The sequence below is a fragment of the Phyllobates terribilis genome, unplaced genomic scaffold (assembly GCF_046119375.1).
Source record: "Phyllobates terribilis strain yellow unplaced genomic scaffold, ASM4611937v1 Scaffold_7__3_contigs__length_470593459, whole genome shotgun sequence".
Taxonomy (NCBI): Eukaryota; Metazoa; Chordata; class Amphibia; order Anura; family Dendrobatidae; genus Phyllobates; species Phyllobates terribilis.
Window position 1 is genome coordinate 350,649,508 of NW_027362767.1, and position 17,481 is coordinate 350,666,988.

The following is a 17,481-nucleotide window of genomic DNA, read 5'->3' on the forward strand; positions in this document are numbered from 1 at the left end:
AGGGAAGGATATAGTGATGCAATGAGGTAGATGTTGTTGGTGCTGTGTAGTGCAGGGCTGGTGATGGCGCAGCAATAATTCCAGGACACAGTGGGGTGCAGTCTTCAAGGTTTACTCACAGTTGTTCAAGACTCCAGGTTACCAGGGTCAGTGTGTAACCTCCCACGTCGTCCAATGTTCACCAGGGATGGGGTTCAGCAACTCTCAAGTCTCTCAGGAGTACTTAAACTGCACCCCGTTCCATGTTCCTTTCTCAGTCATCTTCCCTGTGCTGGCTCTCGCCCTCCTGCCCTGCGCCTCACAATTAGAGTCCCAATCCTGTAGCCTCGGGTCTTGTCGGGTGACTTGCAGTCCCCTGGACCCTATTCGGCCACTTTTTCGGTGATGTAATTGTGGTGGTTGGCAGCTGCACCTTGCAAATACAGCAGCCTCTGGTTATCTAGCTGAGCCTGATTATTCTCCACTAGTTTAGGGGTCGGTCCCCTCTGTGGCCTGATCCTTCCACGTCCGTGTATATTCGGGTGCATGGGTGGCTTCCTACACTCACTGTGCCCCTGGGATCCCCTGTTTCTGGAACCTTCCTTCTGCTCCCATCCTCTCTCTCCTAGGCCTCTCTTACCAGGCCCACTCTCCTCTCTCCAGAGCGGAGCTCTTTCTGAGCTCCCACTCCAAACTCTCACTCTGACTCTATGAACTCCTTCTAGATGGTTCCCCCTCTTCTTATACTCTTTCTGACGGTGCTCCCCTGATCTGCTTCCTCCACTCACACCCACTACATGGTTCCCTCTCTCTTGATTCTCCCCCTTCCAACCAGGGACAGGGCTCAGCAATGGATAAGTGCATCTTGCCTGGAATGGTGTAGTGTTGGATGTAGGTGGGTGGGTCTGGGGTATTACTCCCTCCTTACCTGAGAGTGGGGTACCACACCTCTGGGTGAGATGCAGTACCTCTGTGGCATTTGAACCCGCAGGGGCGCCACACATGCACCAGCTTTACATACGCCACATCAAGACCAGAGACCCCCATCGGACTATAATAAAAGTTATTTTTTAGTGTCTTGCATAGGGGATTGGGGACACATATTCAGCTTACTAGAATGCTGTCACATAGGGCTTGCAATTTTTTGCCATACTTTAAATTGGAAAACCCGGTGACGGGTTCCCTTTAATTTTCAAATCTTGTTGGGAGTCTGAATTAATTAAGGGTGTAAGCTGAATTAATTTATTTATTTGATCTACGGTCTGAATGAATTTAAGGGCATAATTTTATTAAGGAGTGAGTTCAGGCGTCTGAATTAAATTTGGCATCTGATCTGGGGTTTGAATGAATTTACCAGTCTAGTCAAGTGCATGTGTTTTTATCATTTGGCACAAGTTTACCCATTGAACTCTTATTGACATTTTGCAGTATGCACCATTGGGCCACTGGGGAAAATGGTTTGCCAGTGTACAGACCATTGTGGGCCTTGTTTGAATTAACCTTAAATTAGCGGTTGTTTTTCATTCTCCAATTTGCATCAAGAAAAGTAAATCTCAAAATCACAGCACGCAATAAAATCTTAAAAACTGTCCCCTTTATTGATGGGCAATTCAGTTGCTATATTTTGAGCTGAATTTGGAGAAACCACTTGTTATATTAGAGGTGTTCAGCTATTTCAGTTTTCCGTAGTTGATTGGTTTATTGCAAACAGCAGAAACTTTACAGACTTTACTAATAAACTTATTTAGCAATGGAGGAAGAATATCTTTGATTGCAGCTGTAAAATCATTTTCCAATGTTGGCTCTGAATGAGAGTCATCAATGCTAATGTGAACAGAGTCCTCGACAAAGATTTAATAAACCATTTGCAACGTCTGCCATTTAGGTAGTTTACTATCAATAGTGAACAAAAAAAATGTTAACAGCATATGACACAGCATATGGTGAGGAATGCTTCAAAATATATAAATGTTTAAAGAACTTGAGGTAGCCGTGAAACTGCGAACAGCTTCTCTCATGGGTAATGACCATATGGAAGAGAAAAATATCTGTGAACTGACCTAAAAAAAGAAATGCATGGTAAAAAGGAAACACATTAAGTGAAGTTGTTTATTGATGATAATTTATAAATGATATAAAATAAAAAAAGATAACATCGATTCAGATAGGACAAGACTTGGAATACTTAGACATAGTATTATGTGTTTTAATGAGTCTCTGGAGGCCATGTACTAGATTTCACTGCCAACAACATTTCAGCTTAGCCTTTTCAAAAGTATCTATACTCTCGATCAGAAGGTGAACTTTCTTGATATAAATAAAAGACATTGCATGCTTTTTAACATGTGACAAGCAGAGCGTTCTCTATCAGCTGGAGGAATGCAGCATGGGGCTGTGGCTCCTTTGGAAGATCGTGTACAACAGACTGTTAAATAGGGTTGCGCAAGCTGGCAGATGACAAGAAGTGGCATCTACTAACCATCCTGGTCATCTTCAGCTACAGGTGCCACTGCAATGTATCCTGGCACAGTCCAATGTCAGGACCCGGTTTCGTGGCATCTGGGGTAGAGTAGAGCCAGGAGAATAACTATATCCAGGGCTGTGGTCTATGGTCATAATATTTTTTTCTCTAAGGGACTAAATAATTTAGGGGTACTGGTATGGGGAATTGGTGTTGTTATTAAGAGTGGAAATAGGTTGTAGAAACAAAACTCAAAAATGTCTTTGTTTTATGCTGCTATATGAAACTATTATTATGCATTGCTTAAATGGCACTATCATATTCTGCAGCACTTCATAGACATTATCCTAATTGTTCCCATTGGGGCACACACTCTACATCCCCTATCAGTGTGTCTTTAAAGTGTGGAAGGAAATGAGAGAACATGGAGGATAACCAAGGCAAACACATGAACTCCTTGCAGATGTTGTCCTTGGTGGGAATTGAACCCTGCACCCCAGCACTGCAAGACTGCAGTGCTAACCACTGAGCCACCATGCTGCTCATTGAAATAATAATGAAATAATGTGTGCTGTCGGCAGTATATACATATATAATTGCATTAAGACACCCCTAAAGACACACTAAACCCGCACAGAAACATTTAAGGTTTAATATCTTTAAAGAGGCAATAAGATATTAAAGACAACTTGTCATCAGGATTTTATATCCCAAACTGATGGCATGTGTCTAAAGGTGCTGTAATGCTGAGTAAATCCTTACCTTTCTTGTAGAAATCCATTTAGATGTTTTAGAAAAATCCCTAGTTGAAATTATATGCAATTATAATGCAAGTGCAATGGGCGAGACCTGCACTTACTGCTCTCCTGTCTCTCTTTATTCCCCTCCTCCTGTCTGTGACTGACAGGTAACTGATGATCACTCACACAAGGTGAGTCCATAGCACGCTCATTACAGGACAACCCCTTTAAAGTGTTTAAAGTTCAAAAAACCATAAGTGAATAGAATACTAACTCATAAAACAGTTGTGTCACCAGATTTCAACATAGAAACTGCATACATTATTAAAAAGATATCTCAGACCTGATCAGGCTGATGTATTTATTTTGAAAATCCATGTGAAAATTAGTATATAGTCCTCTTAGACCTGTACTTACAAACTACATAATCCTTTTTGAAAAGTTTTCCTGCTGATAGTATAGTATATTAAACTGTTACCACCTTCATTCCAGTTAGCAAGTGATGACATATCCTACCAATAGACTTTTACTTTCTAAGATTGGAAAACCACACATATAACAAAGTAATAGACAATTTGCCAATAGTACAATTAGTTGAGCTTACTGGGATGTTGCTATAGATGTCAATAAGATCTGGTAATTTCTCTGGCCATCTGTTTCTGTCTTCCAAGAGTAGAGTCTTCAGCAATTCTATTACCACGTGATTCATTTTTTCGCACATTCCGTTAGTTTGGGGATAGTAAGGCGTGGTACGAATTTTCTTGCATCCATACAAGCTACAGAACTCTTGAAATATTTCCGCTTCAAAGGTAGGACCCTGATCTGTCAATACCTGTTCTGGATATCCATGTGGCCTGCAGAAATAAGCTTGAAAGGTTCTTGCTGCTGTCTGAGCTGTCATGTCCTTCACAGGAGCTACCACTAGGAATCTGGAATAGTGGTCCACCATGGTAAGAGCATAAGTATAGCCTGATCTACTGGGTGTGAGTTTGACATGATCCAAGGCTACTAGTTCCAAGGGCTGTTTGGTTATGATAGGCTGGAGTGGTGCTTTCTGGTTGTTACGATCTCCTCTTCTTAATGAGCATGGGCCACAATTTTAACACCATTTTTCTATGGAAGACCTCATGCCAACCAATAAAATCTCTCACGTAACAGTATTTCCAGTTTTCTCCATCCAAAGTGTCCTGCTCCTTTATGGTACGCTTCCAATACCATTTGGATGTCTCTCTTTGGAGCCACAACTTGCCATAACCATGTGTCTTTGGATTGATATACAGTCTGCACAATTGGTTTTAATAGATAAATAACCTGCTTCTTTCTTTCCACAGGTATTGGGCCTCTGGGGGAGCATTCTTCTCAATTTTGGAATCCGGTTGGGTTACCAGCCTCTTCACTAGGCTCACTGCCGGATCGCTGTCTTGGGTTTCTTTCCATCCATAATGAGGCAGCGGGTTTAGTGCAACATCCTGACGGTTGTGGTAGATATGGGTTTCTGTCATTTTCCATTTTCTACTTTTATGGAAAGCTGGAAGTTCTATTTCCTCCAAGTCATCTGTTTCTTCTTCAAGCCCTTGCAAATGTACTTGAGGGTTTCTGGAGAGGGCATCAGCATTTGCATTTCCACGGCCTGGTCGGTACTTGATGGTAAAGTCGTAGTTCGATAGCCGGGCCATCCAGCGCTGCTCCAATGCACCAAGCTTTGCAGTATCCAAGTGTGTTAGCGGATTGTTGTCCGTAAAGATGGTAAATTTTGAAGCTGCTAAGTAATGCTTGATCCTCTCCGTGACTGCCCAGACCAAGGCCAGGAACTCCAACTTAAAGGAACTGTAATTTTCTGGGTTCCTCTCGGTAGGTCGAAGTCTTCTACTGGCATAGGCAATTACTCTTTCCTTGCCTTCTTGTATTTGGGACAGTACTGCTCCCAGGCCTACATTACTTGCATCCGTGTAGAGGACAAATGGTAGGTTATAATCTGGGTACGCCAAGATTTCCTCACCGGTCAGGGCCTGTTTCATTTGTTGGAAGGAGTCTTCTTGTTTCTTTCCCCATTCCAACGGCGGCTCTGCAGACCTTCTCTTCTTAGATTGGCCTACTAGAAGATCTTGTAGGGGCGGTGCCATCTTCGTGTAGCCCTTAATAAATCTTCTGTAATACCCAACCAAACCTAAGAACTGACGTACCTCTCTGATGATGGTCGGCCTCTGCCAGTCCTGGATAGCAGTCACTTTTTCCGGATCTGGTGCTACGCCATCTGCGCAGACCACATGCCCTAAGTATTGGACTTTTGGCTTCAGCAGGTAACATTTAGATGGTTTAAGCTTCATTCCATACTTTGTTAGAGCTGTAAATACCTCCACTAGGTGTTCCAGATGTTCTTCATAGCTTTTGGAATACACTATGACGTCATCCAGGTATAAAAGTACCGTCTCAAAATTCCGGTGTCCCAGACAGCACTCCATGAGTCTCTGAAACGTCCCCTGTGCATTGCATAACCCAAATGGCATGCTATTGAATTCGCATAGGCCCATTGGTGTTGTGAATGCTGTTTTCTCCCAGTCTTCTTCTGCAACGGAGACCTGCCAATACCCACTAGTGAGATCTAATGTGGAGAAATACTTAGCAGTCTTTAATGCAGCAAGAGACTCCTCTATCCGGGGTAACGGGTAAGCATCTTTGTGAGTGATCTTATTGACCTCCCTGTAATCCACACACATCCTCATAGCGCCATCTTTTTCTCTGACTAATACTAAGGGGGCCGCCCAGGGAATACAGCTATCTCTTATAACCCCGGCCTCATTCATGTCCTGCAGCATCTCTTTAGCACACTGGTAGTGGTTTGGTGGGATAGGTCTATGTCTCACTTTAATCGGGGGATGATCACCTGTGGTTATGTGATGGCGTACCCCTTTTATCCTCCCAAAATCTAATGGATGCTTACTGAATACTTGGCTAAACTCTTGTACTACCGGGTAAACTCCTTGCTTCTGGTGGTCGGGAGTGGCATCAGTCCCTATGTGCAACTGCTGACACCACTCCTCCACCTGTCCTTTGGGGTTGTTGTCCTCCGCCTGACTTGACGGGGGCAAGGGCTCTAATGTCTGTATGTTGTTATTTCTCACAGTGTACAGCTTTGCTACAGTAGCATACCAGGGTAGTTTCATTTCTTACTCCCCGCAATTCAACACACGGATTGGTACTCTTCCCCTGCGTACATCCACCACCCCTCTAGCTGTCAGCAATGTAGGTCTATGCTCTGAATATACCGGTTCTACAATTGCCTGTTATTCCTTTCTTCTGATACCCATAGCTACTCGACACCATATCATCATTTCACTGTTTGGTGGTAATACAATGGGAAATGGGTCTGTTACCCGCGCACTGCCAATCTCCCCCCCAGACAGATTTACCTGTTGCTTGTGAATTAAGGCACGGATTTCTCTTTGAAGGACTCTCCTCTGCCCAATGCCAGCAGTCTCTGTAATCTGTTGGAGTAAAAACATCACTTCTTCAAGGTAGTTTTCAATCACATTAGTACTAGTGTTGAGCGAGCACTAAAATGCTCGGGTGCTCGAAGCTCGGGCCGAGCTCACTGTGATACTCGGGTGCTCGACCTGAGCAACGAGCCCAATGTTAGTCTATGGGAGACCCGAACATTTTTGCGGCGGCTCCCCCGGCAGTCTGTAGAAAGCCTAAAAAGTGACCAAAACGATAGTGACAGTGCTCAAATGACATGGGGAAAGCATGGGGATCGCCCCTGGAAGCATTTCTGACCCCCAGGTCACTGCTGTCAACAATGTGGTCAGAGGTATTAAGCCACTTTTACAGGCTCACAATAAAACGTTCAAAAACAAAAGTGAAAGTGCTTTCCTGTGAAATATGTTAACCCCTTAACGACCATGGGTCTTTCTGTTTTTGTGTTTTCCTTTTTTGCTCCCCTTCTTCCCAGAGCCAAAACTTTTTTAATTTTCGTTCAATATGGCCATGTGAGGGCTTATTTTTTGCGTGACGAGTTTTACTTTTAAACACCATCACTGGTTTTACCATATCATGTGCTGGAAAATGGGAAAAAAATTCCAAGTGCAGTGAAACTGCAAAAAAAATGCAATTCCACAGTTGTTTTTTGGGTCCTTTTTTTACCACGTTCACAGATTGCTAAAACTGACCTGCCATCATTATTTTCCAGGTCGTTATGAATTCATAGACACCAAACATGTATAGGTTCTTTTTTATTTAAGTGGTGAAAAAAAAATCCAAAGCTTGCTAAAAAAACAAAAAAAAATGACGCCATTTTCCGAGACCCTTAGCTTCTCCATTTTTCGGGATCTGGGGCCAGGTGAGGGCTTATTTTTTGCGTGCCGGGCTGACGTTTTTATTGATACCATTTTGGGGTAGATCTGATGTTTTGATCGCCCGTTATTGCATTTTATTGCAAAGTTGTAGCGACCAAAAAAACTTAATTCTGGCGTTTAAAATTTTTTTCTCGTTACGCCGTTTACTGATTGTATTAATTCTTCTTTTATATTGATAGATCGGGCGATTCTGAACGCGGCGATACCAAATATGTGTATGTGTTTTTTTTTTAATATATATATATATTTTATTTTGAATGGGGCGAAAGGAGGGTGACTTAAACTTTTATATATTTTTTATTTTTTTTATTTTTTTAAAAACTTTTTTTTTACATTTTCTGCTTGCTTCTATAGTCTCCAGAGGAGACTAGAAGCAGCAGTTGTCTGATTGCTTCTACTGCATACAAGCGATGAGCAGATCGCTTGTATGCAAGAGAAATGCTCACTTGCTATGAGCGCTGACCACTAGGTGGCGCTCATAGCAATTGAGACATGACAACCACAGGCATCTGCTGCAGACCCTGAGTTGTCATGCCCACCCATTGGTGACCCGGGATCACGTGATGGGGTCACTGATGGGCGGGGCTTAGGACTCCCGGAAGCGCGAGTTAAATGCCACTGTCAGAGATTTAACATGTTAACAGCCGCGGGTGGATTGCGATTCCAATAATCAGCTGACATGTGCTCGCTTCAGTGCGGGCTCACCGCCGGAGCCCCCGCTGAACCGGCCTTCCCGACCTGGTGCGTACTATTACTGACCAGGTCGGAAAGGGGTTAAGGAACATCCTTTCCAGGGTAAAGACTTGTGTATAAGGTAAAATAAATAACCAAAAACAAAAATACTCCTCCACACCTTGGGCTATGTTCACAAGTAGCATTTTTTTTGTGTTTTTGCACGTTTGTATTGCTTTCAACCGTGACAAATGCATTCACCGGGAAATGTCATTTTAACATTTTACAACCTTATCTGGCCATATGCTGTGTGACACATGCATACAGTGCTAAAAAGACATGGGAACAGCATGGGGAAGACCCCTGGAAGCATCTCTGACACCCAGGTCACTGCCTAAACGTGTGCCCATCAGAAGAGATCCTTGCCGCATCAGAAGATGCAGACTTGCAACTATCCCCGTGCAAGTCCTTGTACCAGGGCAGTGTTCAATTGTACCTCCCCCATAACTTGCAATACAAGCGCAAGTATGCAGCCTGCCACCCACCCACCCCCAGGCTGCAATACCATACTGCTAGCTTGCTTGCACTTGAAATTGGGCCTTTTAGGCATGTGGAGGTGGAATCTGGCCACCACGTCATGGCTGCGTCAGTAGCCTGGTATTCATACTCAGTCCCCAGCCGGCCGGTGGCCGGGTGTCCACGCTTGGTCCCCTGCCGTGTGTCCCGGTGCGCCTTATACACAAGCGCGCATACCAAAACATTACCTGTGCCCTCCCCAGTGCATTTAGTGGGAAAGACAGCCTAACCACAAACATGTGGACAACGTAATGTGGCCAGGAATGGTCCATCTCACTGACGCCTTCACACTGGGTTAATATTGTGGAAGCTGGGACACAGTTGGACACTGGGATGCAACACGTCCTCCAGACATAGAGGATTGCGGGTCCTGGGTCAATCAGGCTTCAACACAAAGTTCAGAAGGTAGACAGCAGCAGTGGTCGGCCTCCTACACAACGAGTAAATTATTCATGATCATGAGGCCATCCACCTCCTTAGCTTTCTGTTCCTTGGAATGCAAGCGCATGTATGTAGTAGCAGCTAGGCCTGAGGTGGTCAGCGTTTTGGCGCATATTCTACCTCCTTCGAGGATTGCTGGATGTTTTCCTGCTACTATCCCAGTTCTATGACTCCCGTTAAAACAAAGCTTCAGGTGATGAATGATGGATGAGGTGGTGGCAAAGGAGAAAGAGCAGGAGGAGCAGGGACCATTCACATCAATATCAGGCCAGCCAACCACATATGTCTTGTAGGATATGTTTCTGTACCAAAAGGAGCGGTTCAGCTACACAGTTATAAGGCATACAGTGAATGCAATGCCTACCAAAAATTTCGAGGCACTCCAATGCCCCTTGGAAGTGACATGGAGGTCAGAGGGCCTTAACTAAACCATTTTTTCCATTTATAGCAACTGGGTCTCCTGTACACTGTTGGCCTAAGCAGGGAATGGAAGGCTTTCCAAAAATTATTAGGCACTGCAATGCCCCTTGAAACAGACGTGGATTACAGAATATTAAAAACCTTCTACCCATTATTGGGGAGTGGGTCTCCCTTAGTGTTCGCCTATGCATTGAAAAGCAAAAGCTGACAAAAATTAGGAGGAAATGCAATGCCCGTTGCAAGAGTCGTGGAGGTTAGAGGTAATTAAAAACAACATGTCAATGCCCCTTGGAAGAGCTGTGGAGTTCAGAGTGGTTTAACAAGACGGTTTTAATGCCCCTTAGAAGAGACGTGGTGTTCAGAGTGGTTTAACAAGACAGTTTTAATGCCCCTTGGAAGAGATGTGGAGGTCACAGTAGCTTAACAAGATGGTTTTAATGCCCCTTGGAAGAGACGTGGACTTCAGAGTGGTTTAACAAGACAGTTTTAATGCCCCAGGTTTGAGGAACGCGCCTCTGATTTGGCTGAGCGTTTCAAATGCAGGGGGTACAGCAATCGATGTATCGGCCGTGGCTATAGAAGGGCTCGGAACACCCCTCGTGATCACCTCATCCATCTCCCTCCCTTTGGGAGACCGAAATGTCCGGAGAGGATTCGCTTCATCTCCACATACAACTCTGAGTGGTGTGGAGTGCGGCGTGTCCTCTCCCGGTATTGGGATATATTGGGTACGGAGCCCTCCCTGAGGGAATACATTGGGGAATCTCCATGCATGACACCCCGACGATCCAACACCCTAGCAGATCTCCTGGTTTCCAGTCATTACCTTCCACCTGCGATAAACCCTTTTGGCTCCCGTGGTCCCACCTTGGGGACCATTCCTTGCGGCCATTGTGCCGCTTGCACTAATGTCCCACGCGTTACCATGTTCACGAACTCTGATGGCTCCCGTAATTTTGACATCCGCCACCGTATTTCCTGTAGCACCACACATGTGATTTATCATGCTACATGTGGCTGTGGACTTATCTATGTAGGTCTCACATCCAGGGAGCTGAGAGTCAGAGTTCGTGAGCATGTGAGGGACATTATTGCGGCTAGGGCCATCTCTGATCCTCGGGAGCTCAAAACTCTACCGCGCCACTTTAAATCTGCCCATAATTGTGACCCTCGATCCTTGAGGGTTTGTGGCATCGACGTGGTACATCTGGGCTCCCGGGGAGGTGATGCCAAACGCCTTTTAGCACAAAAGGAAGCCAGGTGGATCATTACTCTCGACACTCTTTCACCACGGGGGCTTAACGAACATCTTGGCTTCTCTTCATTTTTATGATTTTTTTCTTATTTTCATATGTTATAAAATTATTTTTCTATTTTTCAATTTACCTCTAGAAATTTTCATGCTGAGATCGATTTGGCTAGTTGCTATTTGTATATTCTGGCTTCCACATGTGCGTTTTTTGCGCCTGACTTGGCCCCGTTATTTGTCATGCTTCACTCCCGGTGCCCCGGGGGTTTTCTCCCTTTTTTTCCCTCTAGGGGTTTTTCCCTGGGGGGAACACATCCTCCCCTTTGTTTGTTTTTATTGATTTCTTTATTTGTTGTGTGTTCTGATACTTATTTTATATTTTTTCTATTTTTAGAATCTCCTGATTATTGTCTTCATAATACTATATATACCTGTGATTGGATAGATTACTCGGTACATTATCTCCACAATATGACGGAGTTGGAACTGGGAATTTTCATTTAGAAGACTGTTTTGTACTTTTTCTTTTTTGTATTTATGTTATTTTTTTCTTTATTTTTTCTTGCACTTATTATTTTTTATTTTTTTCTAATTTTTATTTATGTTTGCTTCCTTTATACTTACAGTAATCACACTCTTTATTATATACTCTTGTTCTTTTACTCTTTTTTTCCTCTCCTTATACTTTCTCATACCTTTCACTGTCATTGGTCGTGATATTTACATTCCACGACCTTCTATGGGACACACAGTTGTGCTGCCACGGTGGCCGGTGGTGCGCATGCGCTGGGCGAGCCGCGGCCGGCACTCACGCGCGTCCTTCTCTATGGCAACGACGCACCTCCGGATGTTGTCAGCCGACACTTCCGGTCTGTGCGCGTGCCATGACGGGCGGCGCGCAATTGCCGCTTCCGCTGTGACCCCGGCGCATGCGCCCCACATCCGACCCTCGTGGCAGCCATGTGATAGTGATCACATGATTTCTCATGTGATCACTTAAGGTCCTATAAAGATGGGCTCTTACGTACCATACATTACATGCCTCTTGACAAAGCTATACGCGAAACGCGCGTTGAGGCCCCTGGTGGATGTCCTCTACTTGCCTCCTTCTGTCCTATATATTTGGGAGGGTTAGCAACCAACTTGGTGAGTGCCCCGACTTATTTATTATTATTGCTTCCCATTTGGGAATTACATGTAAGGGTGATATTATCTTGCCTCTCTGGTTGTGATTTGATCCTCTCCCTTTGGTTCCACCTTCATTACTTATTTTTATTTACCCTTTCTTCTCTCACTGCTCTCTCCCTTTACTCTTCCCCTTGTGGATCCCATCGGGATATATTGTACCCTGACACATACATATCTAAGGGGTTTTGAAGAAGTTATGGGAGTTTCTCTCTTTTTGATCCAACAGATACCCACTGTCTTAATATTAATATGTATTTAAAAAAAAAAATTTTTTGTACCACTATTGCATACTTTTTTAATTAACCAATAAACTTTGTTGTTTTATTCCATTATTACTCATTGTCGCGGTTTTTCACTGTTGGCCTAAGCAGGGAATGGAAGGCTTTCCAAAAATTTTTAGGCACTGCAATGCCCCTTGAAACAGACGTGGATTACAGCGTATTAAAAACCTTCTACCCATTATTGGGGAGTGGGTCTCCGTTAGTGTTCGCCTATGCATTGAAAAGCAAAAGCTGACAAAAATTAGGAGGAAATGCAATGCCCGTTGCAAGAGTCGTGGAGGTTAGAGGTAATTAAAAACAACATGTCAATGCCCCTTGGAAGAGCTGTGGAGTTCAGAGTGGTTTAACAAGACGGTTTTAATGCCCCTTAGAAGAGACGTGGAGTTCAGAGTGGTTTAACAAGACAGTTTTAATGCCCCTTGGAAGAGATGTGGAGGTCACAGTAGCTTAACAAGATGGTTTTAATGCCCCTTGGAAGAGACGTGGAGTTCAGAGTGGTTTAACAAGACAGCTTTAATGCCCCTTGGAAGAGTGGTGGAGGTTACAGTGGAATAAAAAGACAATATCAATGCCCCGTGGTAGAGACGTGGAGGTCACAGTAGCTTAACAAGACGGTTTTAATGCCCCTTGGAAGAGTGGTGGAGGTCGCAGTGGAATAAAAAGACAATATCAATGCCCCTTGGAAGAGTGGTGGAGGTTACAGTGGAATAAAAAGACAATATCAACGCCCTGTGGAAGAGACGTGGAGGTCACAGTAGCTTAACAAGACGCTTTTAATGCCCCTTGGAAGAGTGGTGGAGATCGCAGTGGAATAAAAAGACAATATTAATGACCCTTGGAAGAGACGTGGAGGTCGCAGTAGCTTAACAAGACGATTTTAATGCCCCTTACAAGAGCCATGCAGTACAGCATATTAAAAACATTATTCCCATTATTGGGGAGTGGGTGTCCCATAGTATTTGCTTATGCCTTGCAAGCAAAAGCTGCCAAAAATTAGGACCGGAGCAACTTGCAATGCCCCTTACAAGAGCCATGCAGTACAGCATATTACAAACATAATTCCCATTATTGGGGAGTGGGTCTCCCATAGTATTTGCTTATGCTTTCCCAGCAAAAGCTGCCAAAAATTAGGACGGAGCAACTTGCAATGCCCCTTACAAAAGCCATGCAGTACAGCATATTACAAACATAAGTCCCATTATTGGGGAGTGGGTGTCCCATGGTATTTGCTTATGCTTTCCCAGCAAAAGCTGCCAAAAATTAGGATGGAGCAACTTGCAATGCCCCTTACAAGAGCCATGCAGTACAGCATATTACAAACATAAGTCCCATTATTGGGGAGTGGGTCTCCCATAGTATTTGCTTATGCTTTCCCAGCAAAAGCTGCCAAAAATTAGGACGGAGCAACTTGCAATGCCCCTTACAAGAGCCATGCAGTACAGCATATTACAAACATAAGTCCCATTATTGGGGAGTGGGTCTCCCATAGTATTTGCTCATGCTTTCCCAGCAAAAGCTGCCAAAATTTAGGACGGAGCAACTTGCAATGCCCCTTACAAGAGCCATGCAGTACAGCATATTACAAACATAAGTCCCATAATTGGGGAGTGGGTCTCCCATAGTATTTGCTTATGCTTTCCCAGCAAAAGCTGCCAACAATTAGGACAGAGCAACTTGCAATGCCCCTTGCAAGAGCCATGCAGTACAGCATATTACAAACGTAAGTCCCATTATTGGGGAGTGGGTCTCCCATTGTATTTGCTTATGCTTTCCCAGCAAAAGCTGCCAAAAATTAGGATGGAGCAACTTGCAATGCCCCTTACAAGAGCCATGCAGTACAGCATATTACAAACATAAGTCCCATTATTGGGGAGTTGGTCTCCCATAGTATTTGCTTATGCTTTCCTAGCAAAAGCTGCCAAAAATTAGAACGGAGCAACTTGCAATGCCCCTTACAAGCGCCATGCAGTACAGCATATTACAAACATAAGTCCCATTATTGGGGAGTGGGTGTCCCATGGTATTTGCTTATGCTTTCCCAGCAAAAGCTGACAAAAATTAGGACGGAGGAACTTGCAATGCTGGCACCCTGGTGGTATAGTGGTGGTGGAGGCTGAGGATAAGGAGAAGAAGATTAAACAGCCGAAACGAGGAAGCGTATACCCATGTGTGGGTGTGAAGCGGTGCATGTGAATACACCTCCCGAAATAACACAGTGGATTTGACTTTATGTTACTCTGCTGTCATTTGGTGGTGATGAGAAGTCTGGCCCAATCCAGCCCTTGTTCATTTTGATAAGGGTCAGCTTGTCAGCATTGTCAGTTGACAGACGAGTGCGCTTATCAGTTATAATTCCCTCAGCGGCGCTAAAAACACGCTCGATTACACGCTAGCGGCAGGGCAGGCCAGGATCTCCAAGGCGTACAGAGCGAGTTCATTCCAAGTGTCCAGCTTGGATACCCAATAATTAAAAGGCACAGAGGAATCACGGAGGATGCTGGTACGATCGGCAAGGTACTCCCTCACCATCTTTTGAAACTTTCCACTCCTTGTGAGAGTACCCCGCGCCTCAGGGCCTGTAAGCTGGGCGGGTGTCAGAAAACTGTCCCAGAACGTTAACAGTGTTCCCCTGCCTCTGCTGGATTGGAGTTTCATCTCTCTCGCCTGTACGCCTTGGTTGGGCAACTAACTGTGACCTCTGCCGCTAGCGTGTTCAGATGGGAATTTTTTTAAGAGTTCTGCAGCAAGGGCCTTCTGGTATTGCCCCATTTTTGTAGACCTCTCCACCTCAGGAGTAAGAGAGTGAAAGTTCTCCTTGTAGCGGGGGTCTACAAGTGTCACCAACCAGTAATGACTGTCACCCAACATTTTGACAATGCGAGGGTCACGGTTAAGGCAGCCATGTGTGCCAGACTGGTAATGGGCAAGATTTCCGTGTTCTCACCAAGATGACGACTGACCTCCTCCTCCTCCTCTTCCTCCTCCCTGTCCTCAGGCCACCCACGCTGAACCGACGGTATGACACTTGTACAGGTACTACCGTCTACAACGCATGATAGCAGCTCCAGTTCTTCCTCCTCTTCCTCCTCCTCCTCCTCTCCCTCAATGTCCCCCAATGCACGTTGGGATGAGATGAGGCTGGGCTGTGTGTAATCGCCCGCTACGGCTTCTTGTTCCATCTCATCATACTCTGGCTGCAATGCCTCCTCTTTAATTCTCTGCAGAGAGCGTTGCAAAAGACAGACAAGTGGGATGCTGACACTAATGATGGCGTCATCGCCACTCACCATCTTGTTGGCCTCCTCAAAGTTTGTCAGGATGGTACATATGTCAGACATCCAGGTCCACTCCTGAGGTCTTATGTGTGGAGTCTGACCTGAATATCGATGGCCTTGTTGCAGCTGGTACTCCACAACTGCTCTCTTCTGCTCACAAATCCTTAGCAACATGTGGAGGGTAGAGTTCCAACGTGTGGGGACATCACACACCAGTCGGTGTGCCGGAAGCTGCAAACGCTGCTGCAACACAGCAAGGCCGGCGGAAGCTGTAGCCGACTTGCGAAAATGAGCTGATAGGCGGCGTACTTTCACGAGCAGATCTGGCAACTCGGGGTACGATTTAAGAAACCGCTGAACCACAAGGTTAAGCACATGAGCCAGGCATGGTACGTGTGTGATCTCACCTCGCCTCATAGCCGCCACCAGGTTACGGCCATTGTCACACATGACCATGCCGGGATGTAGGTTCAGCGGTCTCAGCCACAGATCTGCCTGCTCTTTCACAGCTGTCCACAACTCACAAGCAGTGTGAGGTTTATCACCTAAGCTTATGAGTTTCAGCACAGCCTGTTGCCGCTTGGCAGAGGCATTACTGCAATGCTTACAGCTTGTAACTGATGTGGTGATATCTGAGATGGAGGAACATGAGGAGGAGGAGGAGGAGGAGGATGCGCAAGAGCTGTACACTGTGGGGGCAACTCTGACTGACATAGGGCCCGCAATCCTCGGTGTGGGGAGGATGTGTTCCGTCCCAAGGTCCGACTGGGTCCCGGCTAGTGTTGAGCCACCCCCGTAGTGTTCGAGTTCGGTTTGGTTCGTCGAACACCCGTGTGTTCGCCGAACTGTTCGTCGAACTGTTCGTCGAACACCTTCGAACACCGTTAAAACCAATGGCAGGCAAACAAAAACACATAGAAACACATAGAAAACACCTTCAAAGGTGTCCAAAAGCTGACAAACTGCTCAGAAGACATAACTAACACATGGAAAAGTGACAAGTACATATAGTCATGCGAAAATAAAAGAGGTGGAGGAGTAAAAGGAGGGGGAGACACAGATATAGGCATGTCATGCCCTTCTAAAATCCAAAAAGTGAGAAGCCGACACGGCCAGTCCGCTCCTGCCCGTGCCACCTCCGTGTCGCCGGGTTTGTGCCAGAGCCGCGGTGAACCCTGATGGCCAGCCCCCCTCTCCCAATACTGGTGCCTGTCCGCTGGTGGGTCGAGCGAGCCCCCCTGTGGTGGAGGCAGCTCTAAGCTTTTTAATTTAAATTGTCTCTCTAATTTGAATGAATACACTTTAAATCCATTTACAAGGATCTATTGGAGGGCAAGTCTCATGCCAGCAGCCGCGTAATTCCAGCTCCAGTAGCGTCCACTAAAGCTGCTGCAGTTAAAAAGCTTTTATAAGGATCGAGCTCGGCTGTCCACCGCAAGGCATCCTACTGCCAGTCCCAGCCCCTATGCCTTGGGGTGCCTCCTGATGCTCTTCACTGAGTATCCCATGGTCCCGAAGCATTTCCTTTGAAAAAATTAAGTGTCTAAACTACAGGTGGTGTAGCTTGCTTAACAGCCGGGATAATCCGCTGACTAGCAGACACTGCTACTAGGCACAAAGTATTTCCTGGGCTAGATGCAGTTAAAAATTTGTAATTAGATACTCTCGTTGGATGCTGAGAAAGCATTCCATAGAGTCTCCTGGCACGCCATATATGATTCTCTTAAAAAGCTTGGGGAAGGGGTCTAGGGGACCCTTTTATAGCCAAAATCACGGCCCTGTATCACAATACGTCACCTAGGCTGAAGATAAATGGAACTGTAGCACCCTGAGGGCTCGGTTGCTAC